The sequence below is a fragment of the Emydura macquarii genome, unplaced genomic scaffold (assembly GCF_026122565.2).
Source record: "Emydura macquarii macquarii isolate MOO-44397 ecotype Brisbane River unplaced genomic scaffold, CSIRO-AGI_Emac_v2 contig_1790, whole genome shotgun sequence".
In the NCBI taxonomy this organism is placed as follows: Eukaryota; Metazoa; Chordata; order Testudines; family Chelidae; genus Emydura; species Emydura macquarii.
In genome coordinates this window covers 29,678,183-29,689,132 of record NW_027131927.1, presented here as the reverse complement: position 1 = coordinate 29,689,132, position 10,950 = coordinate 29,678,183, and positions in this window count along the sequence as shown.

Here is a 10,950-nt window from a genome sequence, read left to right as displayed (position 1 = left end):
CCCCTACTGAATTATGCCCAGCCCTTTGTGTTGGAGTGCAAAGTCAGGAGGTGGCTGGTTCCATCTCTCAATAAGACTCCAAATGGAGAGCTCTTTTTACTGTATGAAACTCAGTCTGCAAAGGTTGTTATATCTGCAAAGGCTCAATTTACAAACAATGAGTAACAAGTCATTATCCCCATATTAGTCACCAAAATTTACAGAGCCCCAGCTCATCATCATACACTCCTCATTTAAAATATTCCTGTAAGAATTTGCAAACACCATTAGCCTGATTCCACTTCCTGTACTGATGCCCAAACTGGGTTTTGGAGAGAGCGCAGGTTTTTCCCATCTGGCATTCTGCCTTTTGTTAATAGTAAACATGCACAAAACAAAGGCAAAACAGAAAAGAAAGGGATAACAACAGTCCTAAACACACAACTTTTTAAAGCTGACAGGACCACATCTGTTCACATTTAAAAGAAAATGTTTAAGATTATCTTATGGATGAGTTACTGTCTGTAGGTTCCTTTTTAATGTTATTCTAAGGCACCTGTGGGATACCTGGTAATACAGCACCCTATGAAATCTTTTGTATTACATTGTACTGCAATCTATTATTAATACCAAAGGCCAAATTAATAATGAAAACACAAGCTGGGAAGTCACATTTTCCTTTTCCACTGCCTCTCTTATTTTCATTGCAACAACAGATTAATTGCTTTCTCTTTTTTTGGTAGGGATTTGTAATTAGCCAAGTCCAAAAGAATCTGCACAATTTCTAACAAAATCAACTATGTTTGTCTTTAACAGTGGTGATGGTAGTGGTGGGGATTAAAGTTAGAAGTAGATACCCTCACTGCACAAGGTTGTTTACTGAGCTTCAGGATAACTTGAGTCTTTTGCATGAAGCACTAGGGATATCTTTCTAAGGGTATGCAAATGTGTACATTTGAATTTTGGAATCTACTTTTGATTAGTGAGAATAGCAGAATTATCTTGTAGTGCTAATATCCTAAGATTCAGGATCATTAAGGATGTTACAGTAATCAGGGCCACAATACAAAGATTGTGCAAAATAAACAACAAACAGAAAACAAGGCAGAATCAGCAGAAAATATATTTGGATCCTGTTTCCCAAGACATGTTTGAAGTTCTTATTTAATCAGCTCTGAGTCTAAGCCTGCTTGGTCTTATCTTCCCTTCTTTACTCCCCATCACTGAGTTATTCAAAGAAACCTGTAGATATGGAGCGGGTTTTTTTTTCCATGTAGAAATTGGCCTCATGCTTTTTTTTCTCAGGCACATAAACACAGTGAATGAAATCCTGCTCCCATTGAAATTGAAACAAAACTCCCATTGACTTGAGTAGGATTTCACTCAATAAGTTTGATCTGTGCGACGAGGTTCACTCACTGCAGAAGCGCCTCCTCATGGCCATGTAGTGCCCGCTATACTCTTTCTGTCACTGCAGTGGTCTCTCTTCCCGTTATTTGACCTACCAACCAGATTACGATTTAAGTAAAAACAGAAGAATGGCCACACTGAGTCAGACCAATGGACCATTAGCCCAGTATCCTGTCTTCTGACAATGGTGAGTGCCAGGGGCTTCAGAGGGAATGAACAGAACAGGGCAATTATTAAGTGATACATCCCCTGTCATCCAGTACCAGCTTCTTGCAGTCAGAGTTTTAGGGACATCCAGAGCATGGGGTTGCATCCCTGACTATGTTGACTAATAGCCATTAATGGACTTATCCTCAATGAATTTATCTAATTCTTTTTTTGACCCTAGTTATACTTTTGGCCTTCACAACATCTCCTGGCAACAAGTTCCACCAGTTGACTGTGAGTTTAAGAAGTACTTCCTTCTGTTTCTTTTAAACCTGCTGCCTATTAATTTCAGTGAGTGACCTTTGGTTCTTGGGTTTATATGATAAGGTAAATAAAACTTCCTTATTCACTTTCTCCACACCACTGATGATTTTATAGACCTCTCTCATATCCCCCTTAATCCTCTCTTTTCCAAATTGAACAGCCCGAGTCTTCCTAATCTCTCCTCATATGGAAGTTGTTCCATACCCCCTAAGCACTTTTGTTGTCCTTCTCTACTTTTTTCAATTCTAATATACCTTTTCTGAGTTGGGGCAACCAGACTTCTATGCAGTAATCAATGGATTTGTTTAGTGGCATTATCTTTTCTGTTTTATTTTCTTTCCCTTTCCTAATGATTCTTAATGTTCTGTTAGCTTTTCAGACTGGCTACATATTGAGCAGATGTCTTCAGAGAACTATTCGCTATGACTCTAAAATCACTTCCATTTTCTTGCCCAGTCAGCCAGTTTAGTGAGATCCCTTTGTAACTTTTTGCAGTCAGCTTTGGACTTAAATATCTTGAGTAATTTAATATCTTCTGCAAACTTTTCCACCTCACTGTTTACCCTCTTTTCCAGATCATTTTTGAATATGTTAAGCAGCACAGGTCCCAGTACAGATCCTTGAGGGACCCTGCTATTTACCTGTCCACACTGTGAAAACTGGCCTTTTATTCTTCCCCTTTTACCTAGTTACTGATCCACAAGAGGACCTTCCCTCTTGTCCCATGAATGCTTACTTTGCTTAAGAACCTTTGGTTTGGGATCTTGTCAAAGGCTTTCTTAAAGTTCAAGTACTCTATATCAACTGGATCACCCTTGTCCACATGCTTGTCGATACCCTGAACAAGTAGTCCATCCTTTCGGGGGTAACAGCCCAATATAAAACAGTCCAGCTTCAGGCCCCTGGTCCACACACCCTTTCCTCCAGATTTTCCAGTGTCCTCTTCCCCATTTCCAGACTAATGCCACCTTGGAATTCGGGCCCTCCCATTGCAGTCCCAAGTCCTTGCTGCTGTTTCCTTGGGCTCCTTCCTATCCAGTCTTTCTCAGACTTGTCCTTCTAAGCCTCTTAAGTTCCCCTTACTGGTTCCTCCACAGAACACTTCCTAGAGCTCTGTCCTCCGATAGTCCAAATTCTGCCCTTCTTTCAGGGTATATCACAAGGACCTGCTCCACCCCATTGCCTGCTTTATGGCTGCCCAGCTGCTTGTCAGCCTTCTCTGGTCAGGCTAAGCTCCTACAGCTTATTCTCCCCTCTGATCTTCCTCCTCACCATCTCTCTATTGTCAGTGACATACTTCAGACTCTCTCCCTGTAGTCCCCCTTCTTCCTCTTCTTGTGCGTTATGCCAAAGCAGACTCAGCTGCTGAGTCTAAGATCACAAAGCACTGGACACCATAAAAAATTCAAGAATTAGTCTTCAACCTTTCTAAGTATTCTTAAAAATTGTAATATTGGGGTTTTTTTAATAGGGCCCCATTTTCCCAATGCTTTTACCAGATGTTGCAGCAAAATTTTTGATACAGTAATGTCTTTAAGTTTTTCATATAAATACTCCCTTTTGATGGTACACTCTTTGCACTCCCAATGAGATGACCAAATGCTTTCCAGACTTTACACATCCCATCTAATCCATCTTTGTTTGCTTCTTAGAAGCAAATTACTATTTAACACAATGGCCAGTTAAAATTCTAAACAGAGCCACTTCACTCTTGCAGAGTCCCTCTTCTTCTTCTTTTTGTATTTAATAGCATAACAGGCTCACATTCCCAGTTTATGACAACCAGGTTCTGGATTTCATGGTGTATAGTTACAATCTCTCTCAACCAGTTTTTTTTTTAAATGTAATATTACTTTCTTAATGGTGCCCCATTTTCCTGATGCTCTAACCAGGTATTTTAGTATAAACTTAGTCACTTGTAGGTGTCTGAGTTTCTCATACAAAATACCCCTATCAGTATTACACGCTTTACACTCCCAGAGGATGTGATCAACTATTTCTTCAACCTTGCATGTCTCACATAACCCATCTTTGTGTTTGTTCATTAAGGCCAAGTCACTGTTTAAGTCACAGTGTCTAGTAAGTATTGTAGTAGACCCACTTCACTCTTTCTCTCAGGGCCTTGAAGAGCGATAAACTTCCTCTTCTTATACTATCCAGCCTGCTCCTGCCCAGCTGAACTTCATGATCAGTTAAGCCTACCTCTCCCTCCAGGTTCAGCCAGGTAACATAATTGGCCTCTGAGGCTCACACTAACCACTTCTGGGCCTGTGGGGTACACATCCTATCTCAATCTGTAATGTGACTGAGGAAGAATGAGGGAAGAATGACACAGATAGCTGTGCAGGAAAACAGTAGAAGCATTTCCTTATACCAGCTTCAGGCAGGGGTACAATGACAGAAATTATGGCTGATCTTTGTGGAAGGAGATAAGGGTCCTTCTCCTTATGTTCTTCCCTGATTTCTTGTGCACCTAGATAGGGCTAGTCACAAGTTGGCCCTTGAGATTCTAAAATGAACCGGGGTGGGCGGAATCTAGTATTTAACTAGAGAACTCTCTGTCCATGGAATAACAGTGTAAGATGGTGTTTATCTCTAGATGTTGGAAACAGATTGGCCTTAAGATAAATCATACAGAATTTTAGATGGCTTTCTAGGTTAGAAGACTCACTTTAGTCATGCACTTATGCCATTTATCATGTCAAGATCATTCAGGCATTACAGAACCTTCATAAGTTACTTCCCCTAATTTGTTATTGCAAGTGTGATTTTAATTAAATAAAATCTAGATGATAATTAGGGAACCATGACCTTCTTTGACTAGAGAGCATTAGGAATTAAGTGTTGTTTTTATGTTTCCTAAGAAGGAGAGGCAAATCAATCACCATAAGCTTATTTACACAATATACCAGTAACATCTTTGAGCCATCTTGTGGTCTTAGTTGCACAAGTGTAAATATGTAGCAACTCCACTGAATCCAATGGGGTTACTATGAATTTACACTTGTGTAAATGAGAGCAGCATCTGTTTGGGTTTTCTAATAGCCATTGTATTGGCTTTAATGTAGATGAAGCAGAAGTCATGTTTAACTTTATGCAGTAAATGTTACCTGTATTGATTCCCTTAGACCAGTAATTTTGACTAGACATTGGTCTGTTCAAATGCTTACAGTGGCAGCATATGTCTTTTCCAATTGATCAGGCAAGTTTTAAAATATTTTACAATTGTTCAAACTGCTATTTGGATATCAATAAAAATTCAGGGAGTAAGATGCAACCACCAACTGAAGAGTATATTTGAAAAATGCTCTATAATATGTGTTAATGGTATTGAGGGAAGATTTTCAAAGGTACAAAGGGGTGGTAAGTGTTTAACCCCCATTAAAATCAGTGAGCATCTCTGTGACTTTCTAAATCTCCCCTCAAACTCTAATAAGTAATAGTGACATCAGGAATGATGAATTCAGAAATAGATCATGTGTACAGTCAAGGCCTGTCTCCCTTTCTGCCTAGCATTCACAACTTGTTACATGGTCCACTTTTCTTTTATGTGCTTGACTAATTGCATTTTAAATATGTTCAGAATTCCAGATTCTCTTTCTTGATTCATTAATGTTCCTAAATCACTTTGTGATCCTTGGATAGAAAGTGCTACATAAGTATTATCACCATTGTCATCCTTCCTGGCAGCCTCAACAAAAAGACCAGGAATTGAGGGGACATGGAGAAAGAGCAACCTTCTCACCTCAAGAGGTGCTCTCTCTAAGTAAGAGTTGAAACACTCTGGTGTAAACACTATGAGGAAATTTGTAGTGCCCTTGCCTGTGCTGTACCTGTTCTGTGGTTAAATAGAAGACTTTTGTATCCAGGGCTGTCTTTCATAAGTACTGTAATATCAGTTTAGCATGGTACTTAAGCACATGCTTAACTCTAAACTCACTGACTTCAGTGGGACTATTTACATTCTTAATGTTAGACACAGGCTTAAATATCATGCTGAATCAGAGCCTAAATTCAGTCCTATCCTATTCAGTAAAGGGATAGACTATAATTGCACAATCTGCCCTGAGTAAGGGGCAATGCATAGCTGCACCATTCCTGGAGCAGAATTTTTGCGAAGGACTAGTGTGACCTAATAGTTCTAGGCCTTTCAAGCAACCAAACTTAATTTCAGTTGTGTTCTTCCACATCTTTCTCACATTAATATCACATAAATATTACTTCAATAGGTGTTTTATTTAGAGAAAAAGTTATAACAAAAACAGAACCAAATTATTTCTGTTACCGAAGAAACAACATATAGGGGGCTGTATAACCCCATTGACAGATCAAGTCTGAGTCACATGAAACTTCCTATGTTTGCAGATTTTGGTGTTAAGTAGGTACAGAATTGTTTGAACTCTGTGGCCCTTTATTTTATCATCAATAATTTATTTATTGATTTTACATAAGAAACTCAACAGCCATCAATTTCATTCTGAGAAATGGGAGCTTTTCTATTGGTGACCTTCTCCATTATGTTTCACAACAGGATAATTTTTTCCCCAAAATTTTCCATGACCGTTTTTGCAGAATGGAATTATCGTTTCAAAACTGGAAATGTCAAAATCATAACTTTCCAATTTAGAAATTAAAAAATTCCAATTCTGAAATTTACCAATTTTGGACAAAAACCTTTCACACAACTCTAACAATGATTGACAAATAGTGGGAAAATTCCTCAATTTATTCCTTTAAAGTCTTTCATTTTTATTTATTTAGATTTATCATGATGATAAAGATGCCTATGCAAGACTCTAGGTGTCCTAACACATTAATTAATTACGCAATACAATGAAACCTGAGTGGCATCATAATAATTATTCCAGCAGAAACTCAGCCAGCCAGACACCTGCAGCATTATTTTCAACCCATCATTTTGGGAAGTATACTCTCACCCGTCTGAAAATAATGACAAAATTGCCAACTTTAGTTACAGTTACATATTGAAAATAAATAGTCAATGTAAATTCTTAGGCTCCCATGCCACAGTGGCAAATACTAGTAGGCACTCCTGTACCCATATGGCTCAGTGATCTGCACTAGTAGAATCCAATACCAGATAAGTCACATAGGCCCAAATCTTACCAACCTTTAAGTATGTATAATACTCTTAATATATGTATAATAATTTTATTCACATGAGCAAAGCTATGCACATGCGTAAATGTTTGCAGGATTGGGGGATTAGTTTGTAAAATTCATGCTATGCAGTGCAGATCCACCATTGATTAGAGATATTCGGCGATTACTACCTCACAGGGGGTACTAGGTGGTAAGAATATCATGCTTATAGTTATAAAATGATTCATCATTGGGATAAAGTATAAGAAATAATATAGTGAATGAGCTGTTTAAAATTAAAAGAGAACCAAAATATTAATGGGAAGAGAGGACAAGGCTGAGTGCTATATTATCAGGACTTTTTTCAATGGCATTCGAGAAGTTCTTCTAAATTAGAATATGACCTATGTGTATTAATGCTTGCAAGGTCAAGCTGACCTGCAAAGTCAGTGCTAGTTTTGCAATTTAAAAAATGCCTACGGCCAGCTTTATATCATGCACCCATTTATTCCAAGTTTTCAAAAAAGTCCAACAGTATGCATGTATCTTACCAATCAGAGCTGCATGTTCTTTCTTCATGCCCTTTTAGACATGCTGCTCAGAATGTATGCCAAATCTTAGGATACAGAAAGCTGACTAAATTATTTGAGGAAGTAGATCTCATTTATTTACCTTTTTACATTTCAATAATAAGAAAACATGAGATCTGTAGAGTCATGTGTTTTGTATTCACTATTGTAATATTCTAGTAGACTTCTGGGGGAGGAAAGGTTTGGTTTTTAAAAAGTACAGAACCAAACACAAGATTGAAAATTAGGATAAACTGAAATTCACAAGAAAATAATTTGGTTTAATATCTTTCTCAGATTTAAAGCTACCTGCTCCAGTCAACTCTTCTTTGCTTATTTATATGAGTGGCGTCTTTCTTTCCAGACAGTTTTTGCTCACTCTCTCTGTTCCTTTTACCTTTTATGCTTACTTTTTTTACTCTGTCCTTGTTTCTGACATCCTGCTTTCTTTATTTGGCAGGATGTCAGAAAAGCTCAGTGTTTATTTATCTCGATCAGGGAGGAGGTCACACTTTGCTATGGCTTTGATTGCTTGTTTATATACCAGATGAAAGAATATCAAGGAATAAAACAAAGATCTGTTATGATGTTACCTTTGAACAGAGAGGTATCAAAATATTTCTAATGAGAAAAAATGTAGTTGCTTCCTTGATCAGATAGAAAAACTGATACATGTATATCAATTGTAGTCTTAAGCTTCCTTTATAATGAAGGGACCCATTAAAGTTATAGGGTCAAATTCACCCCTGATGTAGCTCCATGAATTTCACCGCATTTATATCAGGAATGAATTTGGCCCATGATAGTGTTGTGACTGAGGTAAATTTAAAGTATAAGTGTTAGGCATGGATATATTGCTGATATATGGATGGTCCTTTCATTACGGCACTGGAGATCCGGATTCAGTTTCTGTGTCTGCCACAAACTGTGTGTGACCTTCAGCAAATCATATAATGGCTCTGTGCTTCAGTTCCCTATCTGTAAAATAGGATTATAAATAATACTTCCTCTCTCCCACTCTCTGTCTGTCTTGTCCATTTACTTTGTAAACTATTGATGATAGGGACTCTCTCTTACATGTCTGTAAAGTGCCTATTACAATTGATCCTCTAGTCTAGGAGCTCACATGATATAAATTCTACAGTATTTCACTAATTGTACAATCCCATTCTCAGGTATTAAAGATTTGTTTGTGCTGAACCATCCTGAGACTTGCCCAAGAGTAGATTGGAAGTTAATATATGAAAACCCAGCTTTGTTTCTTACTGTTCAGTGAATCTTTCAGCAATTTGTCTGCTAGGTTTTGTGACCCTTAAGTTTTGTTCAAATTACTGCCAAAGACTTCTTAAACAATCTTTATTTGCAAAGTAGCTAAAGGAAGCTTGTGCAATGGCAGGGATCACTCTGGAAGTAAAAGTGATGGTACTTTACTCAAGGTCTACCCACAATCCTAAACCCTTATTTAAGTCCACCTGCATATTTCTGCTAAAATGATCAACATCAAAATACATAAGCGTTAGACTCCAAAGTTAACTAACTGAGAAGAATGTAGGCATCTGTCTTGCAACTAACATCAGATTTTGGTTTTGATCTAACTCCTCTGAAGTCAAGAGACTTATACCAAGGATAAATTTGGCCTATCTACTCACATTAACAAGGTTATCTGTCAGTTACAACCATAAGGGCTAGGATCCTTCTGTTGGCTCCCTAATGAAAGCTTAAATTCTATAGAACAGCAAGTATGTACTTCAGTCCAAACCAAACTAGAAACTCAAGCTACTTATAAACCTACTTAGCTCAACATGAGGCATGACATCCCACAAATGCACCACATAAATACAGAATACCAATTTCAGAATGAGATGAATGGGTCTTTAAATACCAATAGTGATGTTGGAAAAAGCATTTCCTAATCCTGCTGAGTCACATTGGTTTCATGAATAAGATTTTAAATCCAGCCACAACCACACAGTTCAGCTGGAATACTTTTATGAAACTTGGAAATATCCCTCTAACTTTTTCATTTGTCGCCCAGCCTTGTTCTTCGATGAGAGGGCCTGACTGTGGAATGAACATGTTAGAGAAATCAGACCATTCCTCTGGGATTGGATTCTTTTTCTTTTTCCAATGAAAGGCTATCAGTAGCCAAGCAGCTAGTATCAGATGAGAGATTAATTCTTCATTTCCCTTTTTGTGACCATTTCCTCTAGGAAGGCCCAGGAGCATTGCCAAAGGGTCCTTTGGACGGTTCAGAAAAATAGATAAAATAGACAGAGGACAAAATAGACAGAGGACAAAAATATACTTAAACATTTAGTTATCTTGTATTCAATACTCAGACAAAGTACATTCACCTGCAAAAACCCTGCAAACCAGTTTTTTGAAAATTAATATTTGATAGGTATGCCTGGACGGTTAAACATATGTAATCAGATATTTCACTCAATTTAATAAAATCACTAGAAATGACATGTAATGATACTCTGTAATATGGTAACACACTGTTAAATTATGACCATTTTTGCATAATGTATCTTTAAACAAAAGCTCGCTGAGGTAATGATTTTTTTCTGATATGTACAAGGCAAACTATTTGTAAACCTGTTAATACTTCCTAAATAAATAAAAAGGAAACAAAAAAACAAACAAGAAATCAGACAAATCCAGAGGCTGACATTGAGATAACTCTGCAAGAATTTCCTCTTTGATAAAGCTTTTTCTTCAAAACATAGTGACATATACAATAGATATTCCTCCTCCCACCCCACTCTAATTCCAAGATTAAAAAAGGAGGGGGGGAGAAAGAAAAAAGCTCTATCTCAAGCAGAGTTTCCTAAAAATGGGAAAAGAAAAGAGCTAAAGACTTCATGAATTCACGTCCAGAAGGGACCTTGCAATGGAAATGTGGGAAGTGCTCACACACTGCAGTGATGGGTCACAGCCCCAAGCAGATAGGTAGAAAGATAGGTAGGTACATGTTTGACATGCTCACTCTTGACAATTTGATATCTGAATATTTTCCAGTTCAATTAATAGAGGGAATAATTGGGTGATTAAATTTAGCTGATAATCATCATATTCAACGATCCCTACTGAGTAATTCTCCCAGTACGGAACATCCAATTGAGATCAGTGCCACCTAAGAGATCTTCAAGTGAAGATTTTCTGTATCTTTGTAGAGTTGCAAGAGCTCCCCAGACCTGATGAAGAAATTCCAACTTCACTGTCCACTGATTGTTAGCAGTGAGCAATTATCAGCTGTTGACCAAGACACAGGTCTCCTGGTACTCCTGTGTGGGAAGAAAAGTCTCACTCTCTATTTGCTATTTGCTTACAGTACTGTACATAGCAACATCAAAAACTAGCTGACAGTGATATCTCCCTTTTTCAGTACTGCAAGTCACACTAGCCTGTTGAC